Source organism: Cynocephalus volans, chromosome 6, assembly GCF_027409185.1.
Source record: "Cynocephalus volans isolate mCynVol1 chromosome 6, mCynVol1.pri, whole genome shotgun sequence".
Classification (NCBI taxonomy): domain Eukaryota; kingdom Metazoa; phylum Chordata; class Mammalia; order Dermoptera; family Cynocephalidae; genus Cynocephalus; species Cynocephalus volans.
In genome coordinates, this window is record NC_084465.1 from 98152299 (window position 1) to 98170364 (window position 18066).

An 18066-nucleotide genomic window follows, 5' to 3' on the forward strand; every position below is an offset into this window, starting at 1 on the left:
CTGTGGACCACTTCCCCGGCCACGCCCATTCCTGGCTCTGACTCCACCCCAACGTTCACCCTTCAGCTCCCGTCCCAGGCGCCCTGGGCTTGGAGCCAGCAGGGAGCGCTGAGCCTGGGCCGGAGAAGGGAGAGGCCTCACGGGTGTGGCCTGGGTTCCAGGGGCGGTGGAGGGGACTCCTTTCCCCTGCACCAGACCTCAAAGTGCCTCTGGTCCTGGAAGACTGTCCCCATCCCCACCTTGGGTGAGAATCTTACATCTTCCAGCAAACCTTCCCCTCCCCCACAGTGGGTAGGAGGTCTTGACCCTGAACTTTGTCCTAGGAGGCTCTGGGGTTATCCAATGGGTTGAATTGTGTCCCCCCCAAAAGATATTTCCAAGTCCTAAGCCCTGGTACCTGTGAATGGAGCTTTATTTGGAAATAGGATCTTTGTCAAAGTACTTAGTTAAGGGTGGAGATGAGATCATACTAAATTAGGTGGGTTCTAAATCCAATGACCGGTGTCCTTAGAAGAGACTTAGGAAGTACACAAAGAGACCCAGGGGAGAAGGCCATGTGGAGATGGAGACAGAGGTTGCAATGACGCAGCCACAAGTACCACCAGGAACTACCTGGAGCAACCAGAAGCAGGAAGAAGGAAGGATCCTCCCCAGAGCCTTCAGAGGGAATGAGGCCCTGCCCACACCTTGATTTGGAACCTCTGACCTCCAAAACTATGAGAGAATACCTTTCTCCTGCTGAAAGCCACCCAGTTAGCAGCCATTTGCTACACAACTGCAAGACTGCTCTCCCACACTCCCCGGTCCTCTCTCTTCTCAGATCAAGGCATGGGGGGCACAGAGTGGAAATGCATACTGGCGCTAGCAGGCCCAGAGGGACTGGGGGTCTGGGATCCCTCCCCCAACACAGACAGGAAACCCCTAGAGCCACAGCCTCCCTCTAGGACTGGCCACCTACCTGGGGCTCTATCCCCTTCAAAGACTGGGGGACTGGGCTCTGGTCCTGAAGACCAGAGCCCCAAGCACTGGATTTGCAACCCTATATTGACTCAATCAGGGAAAGGTGGGAAGGGGACAGGGCTGGGTGGCTCCATAGGAGTACCCAGGCCCAGGGTAGGTGCTCAGAGTTACTATGTAGAGTTTGTGTGGCTGTGCTCAGTACGGGGTTCAGTATTAGTTTCTGCTGTAGCAAATGACCACAAACTGGGTGGTTTGAAACAACACATATTTATTCTTTCACTGTTCTGGAGGCCACAAATCTGAAATCAAGGTATCCACAGGGCCACATTCCCTCTGATGGCTCCAGGGGGAATCTTGTCTTGCCCCTTTCAGCTCCATACATTCTTTGGCTTATAGACACAGAACTCCAATCTCTGCCTCCATCTTCAAATGGCCTTCTTGTCTTCTGTCTCTTATATCAATATCTCTTATAAGGCATTGCTTTTTGGGCCCAGGTGGATAAACCAGGATGATCTCATGTTGAAATCCTTAAGGGCATTTGTAAAGGTCCGTTTTCCAAATAATGTCATGCTCACAGGTTCTGGGGCTGAGGATATGGACATGTCTTTTGGGGGGCCACCATTTGACATTTGACATCTATAGGGGGCTTTTCTCTGTTTCTCCCTGTACAGTCACTGTCCCCCACATGCCCTGAGTGCCAGGAACTCATTGCCAGAACTGTGGCCTCCCCCACCGCAAGTTTGTGGTCCACCCTGGCTAGTTGCTGGGATCCTGTGGGTGAACGAGATTTATTTGTAGCCCACAAAAGAAATGAACAGAAAGTTACAAGCTCAAGTGTAGTCAACAGAGTACGATTTGCCCATAACTGCAAGGCGACTGCACGGGCCAACCGAGGGAGGTCGTCGCCCACTCTGGGGAGAATCCTGATCCGCCCTCAGTGCTTGTTTGCTCCGCGCTTGGGCTGGCAGCCCCAGACCCAACGCATAAATGGAAACGTCACCTTCTGCTCTTTCCTCCTCCTTCTAGAGGGATTCAGGCGCACAGACCCCGTCTGAGGGGACCAGAGTTTACTTGACACCTGTCCCGCCTTCTCCCTATTCCCCAGCCACAAACTACAGCCCCTATCGCCGACACAGCCCGGGACCAAGCGCTCCCAAGGAGAACAGTTGTCCTGGCTCGTTGGTCTAGGGGTATGATTCTCGCTTCGGGTGTGAGAGGTCCCGGGTTCAAATCCCGGACGAGTCCCAAGGGCGGCGGGTTCCCTTTTTCCTGTTATTTATTTCAGACGACAATAGAATAAAGAGCTCCGAAAGCGGTGACTGAGCCCGGAGCCTCATGCGCTTTGGACGCCGCTTTGGACCCATCAAAGTTGGTGATGATGCTGGGTCGCTCGGCTGCGCGCGGGCTCCGGGCGGTGGGGAGGGGTGTCCTTGGTCCTTGGGTCCCCTTGGGGTGAGCGACGGGGGGAGGTGTGGGGTCCAGGCTGGCCCTTGAAAGCTCCGCTCCGGCCACCCCGCTGCGATGGTCCCTTTGGGTAGAGAGCGCAGACACCCTCCCTCCCTCGCCTTCCCCTCGTCGCCCTGGGAACCTCCATCTCTGCAAGCCAGGGCGGAGTTGCAGCTGAAGGTCTCTGAGAACAGGGCAGAGCTCTGTGTGACTCGGTGGCCTGCGCTGTCCAGTAAGGTAACCACGAGCCACGTATGGCCTTAGAGCCCTGGAAATAGGTACGGCTGGTACAATTGAGATGTGCTGCCCCGAGAGTAGAATACATATAGGATTCTGAAGACTTAGTACCCCAAAGAGTAAGATGCCTCATTATGTGTTGAAATGATATTTTGGATATATTGGATTAAGTAAAACATATGATAATTAATGTTATCAGTTTCTCCTTACTTTTTCTTTTGTCTAATAGTGACTGCTAGAAAAATTAAATGGCAGATGTGGCTCCCGTTTGGGGCCGGCGGGAATGGACCGCGCAGACTCAGAGGCACAGCTCCCGGTGTGCAGGGCAGCGTCCTGCTCCGCAAATGCCGGCCGAGCCCGTAAATGTGAAAACTTTCTTTTCCGTTTTAGGGCCCCCAGCAGAGGCCGCCGTCGTCCTCCCAGCCCAGACTTTGGGTCTCTGGACAAGACGTTCAGCCACGGAGGCCTCAATTTCACCATCTGTTAAAGAGGGACGGTAGCAGCACGAACGCCACACATTTGTGAGTCACACTCGAAAAAAATGCTTAACACAGCGCCGTGCCACGTAGCCGGAGCTGTGTGTGTTTGGTAAAATTTCGTGCTAGTTCAAAGGTCAGGAGTCCTAATGATGGGGGACGGTGGACCACTCGCTACTGCGGGGCCCCCCAAGGACGCAGATGGGAGCCGGGGACGCGGGCCCCCAGAGGCTTTGGAGCCTCCTCTCCAGACTGGAGGAACCGGCCAGGGTCCCACGAACCACCTCCGCCCACTGCCGCTCCTGCGCCCCAAGTGCCAGGACCCGAAGGAACTCGCTTGCTCCTCCCGGGCTGCGCTAGAACCTTCGAGAGTTTTCGCTGGCCTGGGAACACGGCCGGGATCTCGGCTCTTCGTTCACATTTTGAGGATCTAGAGGCCGTGTCAGAGATTTGGGGACAGAGCCGGGTGCACTACCTGCAGCTAGGGGCAGGGGTAACGCTGAATCCAGAACATCTTCCTCCTGGGCCCAAGACCTCATTTGAACTGGACAGTCAGGAAGGACTTGATCCGTGTTTGCCGGGCTAGGTCAGCAGACAGAGCCTGAGGCCCTTAATCCACACAACGGGCTACGTTGGGCTCAACCTTAGAGCCCAGGGCATTTACCGAACGTCACCTCGTGGTGAACAAAACCTGGTACTTGTTTTCTCCTCTCTACCTTTTCCGTTTTTAGGTCTGCATCGTACCCTGAATTGATTCCTGTGTGTGGTGTGAGTTTGTAACGGATTCCTGTTTGTCCTTCTCCTAGTTCAGATCGATTTATTCAAAAGACCGTCCTTTCTCCCACTACTCTGTAGTGCAAACTTTTTCATAAATCAAGGGCCTGAATACTTGTGGTTCTAATTTTGCACTGCTCTGTTCTGTAGTGTCTGTCTACCCTTCAGCCCAAATAAGTTTAGATTTATGATAAATCTTTTTTTTTTTTTCTTTTGTTTTTTTGCAGCTGGCTAGTATGTGGATTATGATCAGCCTTGAAATCCAGTAGAATAAATATCCCAGATTTGTTTTTCAGATTTGTTTTGGTTATTGCTTCCATATGTGTTTGAATCAGCTTGTCAATTTACACAAAAATAGCAACTGGGATTCTTCTCCTTTTTTTTTTTTTTTTTTTTTGTGGCTGGCCAGCAACTGGGATTTTGGTTGGTAAGGCATCGATTCTATAGATCAGTTCAGGGCGATTTGACATCATTACAATATTGAGTCTTTCAATTTATGAACATGATGTATCCCTTCACTCATTAAGGCATTTAAAAACTTATCATAATTGTGTTTTATATTTTTCTGAAATAGGTTTTGCACACCTTTCATTAGAAGTTTTCCTAGGTAGTTGGTATTTTTAATGCAATTGTAAATTAATCACTTTGAACACAATTTTCTATTTATTTCAGATATTATAAAAATACAAATACATTTGTAAATTAAGTTTGAATTTAGCGACCTTGTGAAACTCACTCTGGGTTCTCTACGTTATTCCATTGATGTATATTTATCTTGACACCAATACAACACTGTTTTGATTACTGTAGATTTATAATAAATCTTGAAGTCAAGTAGTGTTAGTTTTCCAACTTCATTCTTCTTTTTCAAAGTTGTTTTGGCTATTCTACATCTTTGCATTTTCATATTAATTTTAGAACCAGTCTTAAAATATTTTTCTGTATTAAAAAACCCATAGCAGGGTGGGAGTGGCTGGGTTAGCTCAGCCGGCTAGAACACAGCCTTATGATGTCAAGGCCACAGGTTTGGATTCCCATACTGACCAGCCAAGGTGGGTTTCAGATTCATACCTGTTTCGTACTTTTTAATGGTATGTTTAAATTTCAACTTCTGATTTTTTCCAGTATTGAAAACATAATGGCGTGGTGCCCATAACACCAAGGTCAAGGGTTAGATCCCTTTAGCAGCCATTTTTCACCTGTGCCCCCCAAAATAAAATCTTTAAAATAAATAAATAAATAAATGAAAACATAATGGACATATTGTAAACGGGTCTTGTATCCTACAACCTTGCTATTTACTCACTAGTTCTAGTATCTTTCCCTTTCTTTTCAAAAAGATGACCAGTAAGGGGATCTTAACCCTTGACTTGGTGTTGTCAGCACCACGCTCACCCAAGTGAGCCACAGGCCAGCCCTTCTAGTATCTTTTCTGTCAATTTCATAGGGTTTTCTGCAGAGAAAATTGTCTGTAACAAGACAGTTTTACATAATCCTTTTGAACCTGGTGGATGTCTTTTGTTGCTTTTTCATGTCTTCTTGCACTTCCAGCACAAAGCTGGATAGTCGTGGGTAGAGCAGATTTCTGTATCTTAGGGGTAGGGATGATATCACCTGTAGTTTTTTTTTTTTTTTTTGACTGGTAAGGGGATCTTAACCCTTGACTTAGTGTTGTCAGCACCACGCTCAGCCAGTGAGCGAACCGGCCATCCGTATATGGGATCCGAACCCGGGGCCTTGGTGTTATCAGCACCACACTCTCCCGAGTGAGCCAGGGGCCGGCCCCACCTGTAGTTTGTCATAAATGCTCTTTATCAGTTAAGGATGTCTCTTCCTATTCCCAGTTTGCTGAGAATTTTTTTTTTCAGAAATGGATGTTGAATTTGTCAAATGCTTTTACTGCATGTATTGAGATGGTCATATGGTCTTTCTTTTTAGTATATAAATATGGTGAATTACATAGAGTGATTTTTATGTAAACATCCTGGATTAATAGACTTTTTTTTTTTCTTAACAGGGATCTGAACCCATGACCTTGGTGCTACAAAGCTGTGCTCCAACGAACTTAGCTGACCTGCTGGTCCCCTAGATTAATAAATTTTTTAAAAAGCCAAAACTTAGGCCAGTTAACTCAGTTGTTTAGGGCACGGCCTTACAACACCAGGGGCATGGGTTCAGATCCCCAGTAGGGACCAGCTGCCAAACACAGGGGAAGTCAAAATTTTGTGAATGTTGCTTCTCTTTTAGCTTACACTTTTTTTCTGAAGAGAAATCAACTTTTACTCTAGTCATTGTTTCTCAGTATGTAATGTATATTATTTCTCTGGCTGATTTTAACATACTTCCCTTTATCACTGACTTTAAGCTGTTTGATTATGAACCTTGGTATAGTTTTCTTTCATTTTTCCTGTGTTTGGGGCTTGTTCAGTGTTGTAAGGCTGTGCTCCAACAACTGAGCTAACCGGCCAGCCCCTATATGATAATTTTTCATTGGATGTCAGCTATTTCAGATATTTATAATCTTACCTTGTTAGATGCTGGATATTTTGGTATTTCTTGTCTTTTTTCCTTTTGGTGGGTTGCTGGTAGGGAGATCCAAATCCTTGACCTTGGTGTTATAACACCATCCTCTAACCAACTGAGCTAACTAGCCAGCTCCTCTATACATATTCTTGAGCATTTTTCTAGGATGTGGTTAAGTTCCTTGGAAACAAGTTGATCTTTTGGGGTCTTGCTTTTAAACTTTGTTAGGTGGAAGCAGCGCATGGTCCAGAAGAGGGTCTCCCTTGGCTGTCTGGATTATGGTGCCTCATGGACTCTCCTGGGATAAAAAACTACAGGAGACATAGGCTGGGACACTCAATATTGGGGTCCACAAAAGATATGTGTCCCCAACACCCATAGACACAGTTGTCCCCCTGGTTGTGCTTCCTCAGGGGGATGCACTGGATCTGATTCCAATTCTGGGACTTCGTTCTTCTGGAGAGAGTAAGCCTCCTTCTTGTCCTAAAGAACCATGAAGAGTTCCCAATGTTTGTCTGGCTAGCTCAGTCCACAGAGCAGAGACTCTTAATCTCAGAGTCCGAGTTTGGAGCCCCACACTGGCCGGTGCCTTTTTCCTGGGATCACTGCCACAGACGATCCCATTCTCTTGAAACTCAAAAAGTGTTCTCAGTTCCAAGCACCCATATAAAAATTTCCACCACCTATGCTCAGCCCATTTATTTCTCAGAATTCTAGGGAATCGCTAAGAAAATCAGACAATGGAGGAGCAGAACCATTGTGTTCCTTTTCCCGTTTATTTATCAGCTGTGACAAGTGAGCCATGTTGAGTCCCCAAGAGGGATGTGGTCAATTTCCAGGGAGGATATCAACCTCTGTCCACTGGGCTCACTGGTGTTGGTGCAGTGTCCAGGACGATCCTGCACCCCTCCCAGGTCAGATTCTCTCAAAATTTATACTTTAGTCTGCTCAGGGTAAAATGAACCAAGGGGTGAAGGCTTACAGCAGGTGTCTCTCACCTAGGCCGGCCGTGAAGATCTCCGCGGTGTGAGGGTAAACAGAGGACTCCTCCTCACAGAGGAACAGTAGGAGCTGGACCCAGTGGTTGATGGAAGCACCGACTCCACGTGTCAGCATCAGTGCTTGGAGTATTGATTAGCCTTAAAGTCTGCTGATCAGCAGCAGGGACATCTGAAAATCTGACGTTCGAGATGGGGTTCACTTCTACAATCCTGAAACTAGTGTTTATGCATGCTACCAACTGAGCTAACCAGGAGGCTTCAGTACAGTCCTAATGGATACCTAGAAGTGCCAAAAACTCAGGGGTGAGTTCAGCCTTCAGGGAGGTGGGCACAGGCTTGGCCATGCTGAAATATTCCCCGCTCCCCCCGGATAGCAGGCGCAGCTGTGTGATGGAAAGCCATCGAGGATTCTGGAAAGGTGGCTCCATGATCTCCTACCTCAATGCCCCTCCTCACCATCGCAGCTCCGGGGAAGGTTGGGGGCGCATATTGACACTGGGGGTGGACCCAGGTCCACTCTGTGCATGGGCTCTATGGAGGGTTTGGGATGAATTCCTCCCAAGGCCTGGAGGAGAGGAGGAGAGGGGGGAGACAAGGCCCCCCTTCCCAACTTGATTCAAATCAATCATATTAATCAGACAATAAGATCCAGTTCTCCCAGAATGGCTCTTCCCTTGCTTCTTCAGAGATATCAGAGATGGAACGATTTTCCCGCATGTCCCTGGCCACCACTGGGTCCAGCCCTGCTGTGGATGACTTCATCCTTGGGGTTCCCACATCCTCAGTGTCCCACCCCATCCCATCAGTGATTTCTGGGGACACAGCCCTGCCTGGGAGGCCAGAGCCTGGTCCTGGATCATGCAGGCCTGGCCATTGCCTGGAATACATTTCCCCAGAGGGTCGGGTAAGCCCCGCTTCTCTGTGAGGAGAGCCCTGTCCTCTGAGGTATTGGGGGCTTTTGGGGGAAGGGCATTTGGGATTCTGCTCTTGGAGTTCTTCCCGGACCCCAAAGGACTCAGAGGCTGGAGATGTATGATGCGTCCTCTTCTCCATGTTTCTCTTTCCTGTATCTCCTGGGCCCAGACAGGGGCGAAGATCTGCCAGGTCTCTGCTCCAGAACTTTGGCTGCGTCTGGGAGGCTCAGTGCAGGCAGTGGAGATGTTGGGGACTGGAGGGGGAAGCTGGGCAAGAGCGGCTGAATTGCCTGAGGCTCAGAACAAAGGACAGAGGCCCACCGTCCACATGGCCCAGCTAGCTCAGTCGGTAGAGCATGGGACTCTTAATCTCAGGGTCGTGGGTTCGAGCCCCACGTTGGGCAAAGCCTCCGTTTTGAGGAGGTCCTTACAGGCCATTAAGCAACTCTGAGTTTGGTTTACAGGGATCTTCCAGAGAAAATTCCCGAGCTGGATAATTCAATAAGGAGGAGGGGGCTCCGTTCTTGGGCTGTGATTTTGGATCGGAGTAGATATCCAGAGTTATGTTTCCTACATTTGGGGGGGAGGTGGTTTAAGCGGAGGGAGGCAGAGCCAAGCCCCCTACACCCCTCACCCTGAATGAGACTCACATCCTACACCTTCTCCATGGGTGGGCGATAGGATTGTCATAGCATGGGGTCGCCCAACTGGGGATGCTGGAGGCGGGGCATCCCAAACGTGCATCTGGGAATCCTGTGGCAGAGATGATCTGTCTTGGGAAGAGTAGGGGAACTGGCAGGGGGCCAATCACGAGGCGACATTGATGCAAGAGGCAAGGTCCTAACGTTCCACTGGCCTGCCCACTACTCCTGGAAGAAGGGGCTTGGATCTCAAACCTTCCCAGGCTCCTCCACTCTGGGAACAAAGGACCCCAGGGCAGCACCTTGACACCAGGGCAGCTGGGGGGGGCGGGGAGGAGCTGCAGAGCGACTGTCTGCCCCAGGCTCACAGCCCAGTAGGGACCTGGGCCCAACCCCTCTGGAGGCCCCAGCAGTGTGGGACCTAGGTGGAAGGGGCTGAGGACCCTGGTCCCGCAACAGGCTCTGGTTTCTTTTGAGAACCCCTACAGCACCACTCCAGGCCTCTAAGGCAGCTGCGGGTGGCTGAGGCTGAGCTATGGCTCTTACCTCAAGCCCTTACTCCATGCTGGGCATACCTCTTAAGGCTGTGGGCCTGTGGGTTTAACTGAGACCTCTTACCATACCACTGGGGGACGGGGTGTCCAGACCAACCTGGAACCCATAAAATAAAATAACCCAGCTGACACCCCAAGATGTGGCCTCCTGGCCTTTTCCAGACTGTTCTTCTCCCCACCCCCAGACTGTTCTGTTCTGACCTGCAGGAGCCAGCTGGGCCCCCCCGATGCCCTTTGCAACAATCTGGGCCTGTGGGGATGGACAGAGGAAGCCAGGATCTCAGGGAAATGGGAGAGAACAGTACAGGAATAAGAAAAAGATATGTTTAAAATTAAGGGCTGGCCCTGTAGTTCAGTTGGTAGAGCATGGTACTGACAACACCAAGGGCAAGGATTTGATATTATGTGGAGCTGACAATCCCAATGTCAAGAGTTCCCATCCCCATATTTGCTACCCCCCCTCAAAAAAAAGTAAAATTAAACCTGACCCTGAAGTCAGGGGCCAACTCTGGGTACTTCTGCCCTGCCCTCCAAAATGCAGGTGGCTCACTCCCTCCACCAAATAGATTCTGCACTTGATCTGGGGTCTTAATATCCAGGGCACAAATACTGGACATTTCTTTTAGGGCTGGGGAAAAGATTACAGGACCAGCTCCCCGATCTCCCATCTGTACTCCACAGATCTGGAACCTATCCCCTATCTAGACTCCACAGATGTGGAACTACAAAGTCTCATTTCTCAAGGGCCCCAGTTCACCCATAGGTAAAGTGAGAATAATAGCAGCACATGCCTCAGAGATTTGTGTATTAAATTACTTATTTTTTTGGTAAAGTATTTAGAAAAGTGCTTCAAGACTGCAGCATTAACTCCTGCCTGCCTGCCCTATACATTTCATACTTGCCAGCCCCCACAATCACATGAGCCGATTCCTTTAAGTAAATCTAGTGACAATGATAACATACACGCACATGTACATGTATACATTTTACATGTACTATATGTCTCCTATTGGTTTGGTTTCTTTGGAGAACACTGACTGGTACAGTGAGTGCTGTATGTGTGTGATGTCATTATTCACCAACCCAAGAAGGACTGAAACAATGGAGAGCCCATACTGGGGTCTGCCTACACAGCCCACCAGGCCTTGCCCCGACAGCGAGCCGAGCTCCCCCTCCCCACTGGAAGAAACTGCTGAGGTCAGGACCTCCCGAGCTCCTCCCTCCACTTCTTTTGCCTGCTGGTTTCCTTTTGGGATCAGGATTGCCTTTCTTGGGGTGGACCCCAGATCTCCTAGAGGCACAATGACATAACAGCCTCCTGCTGCCACCTGGCTGGCTTCTGGGTCGAGATGACATGCCCCCTAATCTCAGGTATGTGGGCTTGAGCCCATGTTAGGCACCTCTCTTAAGACGTGGACCTAGAAATTAATGGGCACCCCTCCAGGCTCAACTCTGGGATCCTGAGGGAATAAGACCTCAGAGTGGATTGTGGAAGCAGAAGAGGAGCTCATAAAACCAGAGACACCTGAAGGAGGAGATTGCCGACCTAAATAACAACTGAGAGAGGCTCCCTAAAAGAATGGTGAGTTTAATTGGGAATAGAACATTGCAGTGGGAATACATGAGCCATAGTAAACCATTGAAACTGACAGTTGCAAATTTAATTTGCTTTTAATTTTTAGGGGAAAATGTATTTTGCTTAGTTTAAGAGTTAGCCTGTAACCACTCTGGCAGTGAAGCACTTAAAGCTTGATAAGCAAGTGTGGGAACTTGCAGCAAGGTAAAAATAGCTTGAAGAATGTTCTGTTTGTCTTAAAGAAAAATGTAGCCAATTAATCATAAAGTAATAATAATTTAAACAATAGTCAAAATGATTTAGAGTCACCAGAAGCTTGCTTTTGCTTTTGCTTTGAAGATAATTGTACTGATGCACGTTGTGGGGGTTTTTTGCAGATTTTGAGGTTGGGGACCTGGCCACAGTCACATACATCATCTGGCACTCAGAGAAACTGATGCCAAGAATCATAATAGATCAAAATAGATCAAGGTTAGGGAAGATGCTGAAGCTTTCACAATCAGAGACTCCCACAAGCTGCTCATGAGCCCTGACTCCTTATCTTTAATTTTTCCGTTTAAAAACCCCTGATTGAAAGCCAATGGTGAGTTCTGGTTTCAAGCGATAGCTTCACACCCTGCAATAAAGCCTATACTTTCTTCACTGCAAATCTTGGTGTTCAGTGTTTGGTTCAGTCATGTGTGAGGCAGATGGACCTCCCTTGGCCTGTAAAACTATGTGCATATTTGGGGAGGTAAAGGAAGACAAAGGTTTTAAAAGGAAAAATAATGGAGAATTGCATAATTGTTTGGGATAATTTTTCTTGGCTCCAAGGATCAATAACATGGGTAGCTGGCTGGTTAGCTCAGTTAGAGCACAGCCTTATAACACTAAGGTCACAGGGAGCCCCCTGTACCAGCCAGTTGCAAAAAAAAAAAAGCCCCACAAAAACAATAACAGGGGTAATGCCAATCCGAGGTTGGAAAGGAAGTTGCTGGGCAGATGTCCTCACAGAAGTATTTTTTTGTGTAAGGTAGTGGTTTTGGCAGTCCTTTGTGATTGTTACCAGGCATGTATGCATAAGAATCCTTCCATCAATGCCTTCCCCAGCTCTATGTATCAGGAGTTTTAACACATGTGACTCTATTCTGATCTTGACAACTTTCACAGGACCTTTTTCTCACCTGAAAGAGGGGACTCAGGTCTGGTGAGGTTCATCAGCTGCAGCCTCAGGCATTGCTTTTACAGCTGCAACAGCAGCAGGAAAGAAGGCCAAAGGTCCCTGAAAGGAACAAGAAACCCTCACACCTGCCCAGGTGGGATGTTAGGGCACAGAGCCTAGTGCAGGGGGCTGCTGTGGGCTCCTTTAGGCAGCTGGGTCACTGACAGTTTCCTCTCTACTTCCCACCCTCACTGCTGATCACCCTCCACCTTCTCCCCATCTCCCTGCACCCCAGCCAATCCCAGCCCTCAACAGCCCACCTCTCCCTAGAGGACATCTCTGGGTTGGTCAGAGTGCAAGTTTTCTTTCCCAGACCCTCCCAGCTCCCCAAGCCCCTCTTGCCTCCCTACCTCCACCTCCTCCCCACTCCCTTTTGGCAGGAGTCTGCAATCTCTTGCCCCAATGTGGCGAGCTCCAGCTCTGTGCCTTTCCTTCCAATGGGCTGGATCCCCAGGGCCTGCTCCTGCCATGCGACCTGGCTCATCTTGGAATCAGGGCTCAGCAAAGATATTTTGAATGAATGAGGACTGGACAAGTCAGACCCATTTCTATGGCCCGGAGGCAGGGACCTGGATCTAACCACCATCAGGGGGCCTTGGGCTGCATCTGACCACTGCAGCCAGGCTTGAGGGCAATGTATGTTGCTGAGAAACAGTTCCACAATCTGGGCTGGAGCTCCGCCTTAACTTAGATATCCACCAGGAGCAGGCTTGTGGGTTGTAGGGCTAGCTCTGTTGGTAGGGCGTGGGACTCTTAATCAGCATTGTGGGTTTGAGTCCCACATTGGGTGTGTGTCTTTTTATCGCACCTGCTCTATAGACTGAACCTTACAGTGGGAGCTGCAGTCACTCAATTGGAAGACTTAAATGTGATGGGACTAATCAGATCCCGGGGTGGCAGGGGCCAACTCGCGGCACTCAACTGACAAAGGCAAGGTGGGTGTAGTTACCATAATGGACAACAGAGGCAAAGCAACAATCAGAACAGTCTGACTCGGGTACATCTATGGCATTAGCTAATTAATCATGGTGTTCCTAGATGTCAAAGAGATAGGAAGCTAACTAAATTCTTACTTGATCTGAATAAGCAGAAAATTTCTATTTCAGATGAATGAAAGTCTAATTCAAATCATAAAAACAGAGTCACTTCCCTCAATCAATTCCCAGACTTGAGCCAGTTTACAGACCCAGAACCCCTTGAATGAAGGGGTAGCCAGGTCCCTTGAGGAAGGACCTGGTACACTACCAAAAATTTATACTATTAGTCTTTCTTCCACCCTTTCCCAAAGGAACCTACAGCATTTTACCAGAGTGCTGTGGATTAACTGAATTGTGTCCCCAAAGTTCATATATTAGAGGCTTAATCTGCACAGTAATTGTTGAGGGTGGGAAACCTATTATGGTAATTGAAAGGTGGGGCCTTGAAGAGGTGATTGGATTGTAGGACCAAGCCATGGTGAATGGATTAATAATGGGGTCAGGGGTGTGGTTCTGAGGGCTTTGAAAGAAGAGCACATGAGAAATTAGTCTCTCTCTGCTCCACAATTTTCTGCCACATGAGATCCCTGTGTCACTGTTGCCATCAATAGGGCCTTCACCAAATGTCTTCCCTGGAATTTGGACTTCCCAGCCTCTGAAACTGTAAGCAATAAATTTCATTTTTTAAAATAAATTACCCAGTTCCAGGTATTTTGTTATAAGCAACAGAAACAGACTAATATACAGAGTAACTGTGCTTTGGGGAAAGGAAAATAATCAGACCTTTTGGGGACTACTGGACACTGGACATAAACAGACATTGATTCCAGGAGACCCAAAACATCACAGTGATCTTCCAGTTAGAATAGGGGATTATGGGGGTGTATTAGTCCGTTTGTGTTGCTATAACAGAAATACCTGAGACTGGGTAATTTATAAGGAAAAGAGGCTTATTTGGCTTATGATTCTGGGACAGCTGCATTTGACATGGCCTCAGGCTGCTTCTACTCATGGCAGAAAGTTGCAGGCAGCTAGCGGGTACAAGCAGATCACATGGTGAGAGGAAGCAAGGGAGAGAGAGAGAGAGAGAGAGAGGGGAGGTGCCAGGGTTTTTTAAACAACCAGCTCTTGTGGGAACTAATAGAGTGAGAACCTACTCATTAATCCCCCTACCTAGGGAGAGCATTAATCCATTCATGAAGGATCTGCCTCCATGACTCAACTCCCAACACTGCCACATTGGGGATCAGATTTCCACATGAGTTTTGATGGGGACAACATATCCAAACTCCATCAGGGGGTCAGGTGATTAATGGAGTTTTAGCTCAGTTCCAACTCACAGTGGGTCCAGTGGATCCCTAAATCCATCCTGTGGTTATTTCCCCAGTTCCAGAATGCATAATTGGAATAGATATACTTAGCAACTGGCAGAATCCCCACACTGGGGGAGCTGGCCACTCCCATCTAAAAAGTGCCCTGTTGGGGGCACAATGAGAAACTCGGTAAAAGCAGATACCATACTGGGCTCCTGCCCTCAGAGATGTCTACCCCCAGCGTAAGGCAAGGACCGATGAAAACTGAGGGCTTCCTCATTTCTTGTTAGCAAAGGCTCTGGGAAAGAGTCCTACAAGGCTTGTCCTCCTCAGGAACCACAGCTGGGATGTCCCCCTTTAAAAGAGAAGAAAGTCTGAGAACGTGGGCTTGTGCGGGATTTGACAGCAACACTGTCCAGACTCCAGTCCCCTTAGGGTTGTGTTGGGGGATAGTTTGACTCAGGTCCCGATCAAGTAGAGGAGAAGTAATGTTCAGTAGTTTGGGAGTCCCAGTGTCTGTTGTGTCCCTGCCCCTCCCCCAAGCAGCCCAGGGAGGTGGGTGCTAGGTCCTCCCAGAGGTGTCCAGGCAGGTGCTTGGGAGCCCAGGCTTTGGACTCCCGAGTTGCCTGACCTCCCTCCACCCAGAATCACCCCGGGTGCCTATTTCGCAGGATCTCTGCCTCTAGGAGCAGCTTGGTGCTGCTGCTGCTACCTGTGTGCTGAGTTCCCAGGCCAGTGATGTGGCTCTGAAGGGCGGAGAATGGGATGTTAACAGTAATAACAGTGGACGCATTGAGCTTATGAAACTTACCATGCCTTGCACTTTTCTAAGGTCTTTAAATATCTGACTCGTTTAATCTTTACAATTGCTAAACTCTTATTAGTATTTTCAGACAAAATTGAGGAGCTGGGATGGAAGCCCAGTCAATCTGGCCACAGAATGTGTACTCCCAACCCTAGTGTTATGAGAAAACTGCTGGTTTCCTGGTTGGGGAACGAAGATGTTGTGGGAAAATGCAGGTTCCGCCAGCTAAGTCCGGGTTCTTGGTGTCTTGAACAAGGAATTGGACGAGACACGCCAGAGGTGAAAAACAAAGAGCATTTTATTTAATAAGAGAGAAAGTACACTCCAGAGAGAATCCAGAGATGTGTGGCTCCAGTTCTAACTCTAGTGAACCAACAGTTTACATTCCCAAGGGTTTAACTCCTCCCAACTGGATTCGTGTCCTTTGTCCATTGGTTGAGCCCTGGTAGTCTCTGTTGATTGGCACCTTAGCTGGTGGGAGCTCATTGGTCCAACCGAGTGAACACGCCTACGTGGGGGCGGAGCTCTCTGTCTGTATTTCCTGTGGCTGTGCACGCCTGCGTCCTCAGGAAACCGGCTGGACCAGGATCCTATTCGAGAATAACCAGGTTTCCTCTTCCGGCTCTTGTCCCTATCTCACTTTCCCACAACACTAGGAGGCAGGGAACAGTGTGGGCAGGGAACAGAAGGGCTGCTCCAACTTAGCGTCCACATTCCCGGGGCAGTGAAGGTCATTTAGAATAGTCTATAACGAAAATAAAAAGTATGTTTCCTTATAACACTAAGATAATGCGGGATCCCCATACTGGCCAACCGCCAAAAAGAAAGAAAAAGAAAGTATCTGTAAAGGGTTCCTTGAGCATGCTGCTTGATTAGGTGTAGGGAACCCCCATTCAAACCCCAGACCTGGCCTTCTCAGCCAGATCGAACTTCGAGGTCACTTGGAGCCCCCTGGAGAAAGTGGCATTAGTCTGTGGGCCTGCTGCTCACTTCAGGTGTAAGAGGTCTCAGATTCAAGTGCTGAATGAGCTCAAGGTTTTTTCCTTCCAAAATCACTAACACTGTAGGATAGGGGCACGGGTCCCTTCGGATCTGGCCAAGCCGCAGCAGCAAACGCCGGAGGTTAGGGAAGGGGAGGAGGTCAGTGCCCTCTAGCTATGCTGAAGCACCCGCGGGGGGTTGGGGACGGTGTCCCGGAGACCCTATCGGTCCAGGGAAGGAATCCGCGAGGACAGGAGGAGCCCGGTGAAGGCTTCAGCACCGCTGGTTGCCCCGGGACCCCATCTGGCTTCCAGTTTTCTGATTCTCGCCGGGGACCTCTGGCTTTCCTCTCTCCAAACCCCCAGTCCAAGCAGGACCTACACGTGCACGCTGCGACCTTGGGAGCGCAAGGGGATAATTGTCAGTCCTGGCTACTCTGGAGCTGCGGGGGATGTGAGGGAGGGGGTTTGCTATACTGACCCTGCCACTCGGCAGCTTCTCTCAGGGCAGGACCCACTCCTTGGCCTGGGAAGGAAGGGGAGGGGGGAAGGAAGGGGGAGGGGGGGATGGGATGTTGAAAATCGAACCTGATTGCAGGAGAATGTCCCCGCTGCTTGCCCTTTATCTGGGCAGCGCTCCAGGCCCACTAAGCTACTTTTTTGGTTGTTTTTGGCCACTGGCGATACCAACCCTTGACCTTGGTGTTATAACACGGCGGTCGAACCAGCTGAGCTAACCGGCCAGCCACAGCTGTTAACAGTTTAGTGTACACTGTTCTAAACACACACACACACAGGATCATATAGAGCAAGTTGTTCTAGTGATTTCTTCTGTCTCTTGTCAACTTATAACGAGCATCTTACCATGCCACTCAAACTAGAACATTAATTTTTCCTTATTGAGGTAAAATTGATATACAATAAACTGTACATATTTTAAATGGAAAACCTGATAAGTTTTGACATAGTAGGTACCCAGGAATCATCACCACAATCAAGAGAGTGAGCATATCCATCATCCTCAAAAGCTTCCTTGTGCCCCTTGGCAATCCCCCTCCCCAGACAACCACTGATCTGCCTTCCAACACTGCATTACTTTGCATTTTCTGAAGCTTTATATAAATAGGATCATACAGTATATACCACCAATTTTTATGACTGCATAATCTTCCATTTCATGGATACATGCTAATTTCATTTAATTAACCTCCCATATTTGGGCAATTAGATTGTTTTCAGGTTTTTACTTATTAAATATAATTATATACATGTATATTTTTTGGCGGCTGGCCAGTGTGGGGATGAAAAGCCTTAACCTGGGCGTTATTAACACCGTACTCTGTCCAACTGAGCTAACCAGCCAGCCCATAAATATAGTTGTAGAATAAACATTTTTGTTGCTAAATATCTGCACAAACCCATTCCTATTTTTCCAGGATAAAAATTCTGGGTTGGGTTGGTGGGAATGTAAATTGGTGCAGCCACAATGGAAAAGCCTGGAATTTCCTCAAAATGTTAAACATAGAGTCACTAGATGACCCAGAAATTCCATTCCTAAGTGGAATTCCACTTATACACCCAAGTAAATGGAAAACATATGTTCATACAATATTAAGCACGTAAATGTTCATTTTAATGGTTGTATGGGCTGAATTGTGTCCACCCCCCATTTATATGTTGAAATTCTA

General features: G+C 48.4%; 2 non-coding genes across 2 annotated transcripts; both read left to right on the forward strand.

Annotated features, from left to right (window-relative positions):
- Positions 1-2133: 2133 nt before the first annotated feature.
- On the forward strand, positions 2134-2205 carry TRNAP-CGG (transfer RNA proline (anticodon CGG)). Its single transcript has one exon. It is a non-coding gene; the product is annotated as a tRNA-Pro (tRNA).
- Positions 2206-8662: 6457 nt separating this feature from the next.
- Positions 8663-8735, forward strand: TRNAK-CUU (transfer RNA lysine (anticodon CUU)). Its single transcript has one exon. It is a non-coding gene; the product is annotated as a tRNA-Lys (tRNA).
- The last annotated feature ends 9331 nt before the right edge of the window (positions 8736-18066 follow it).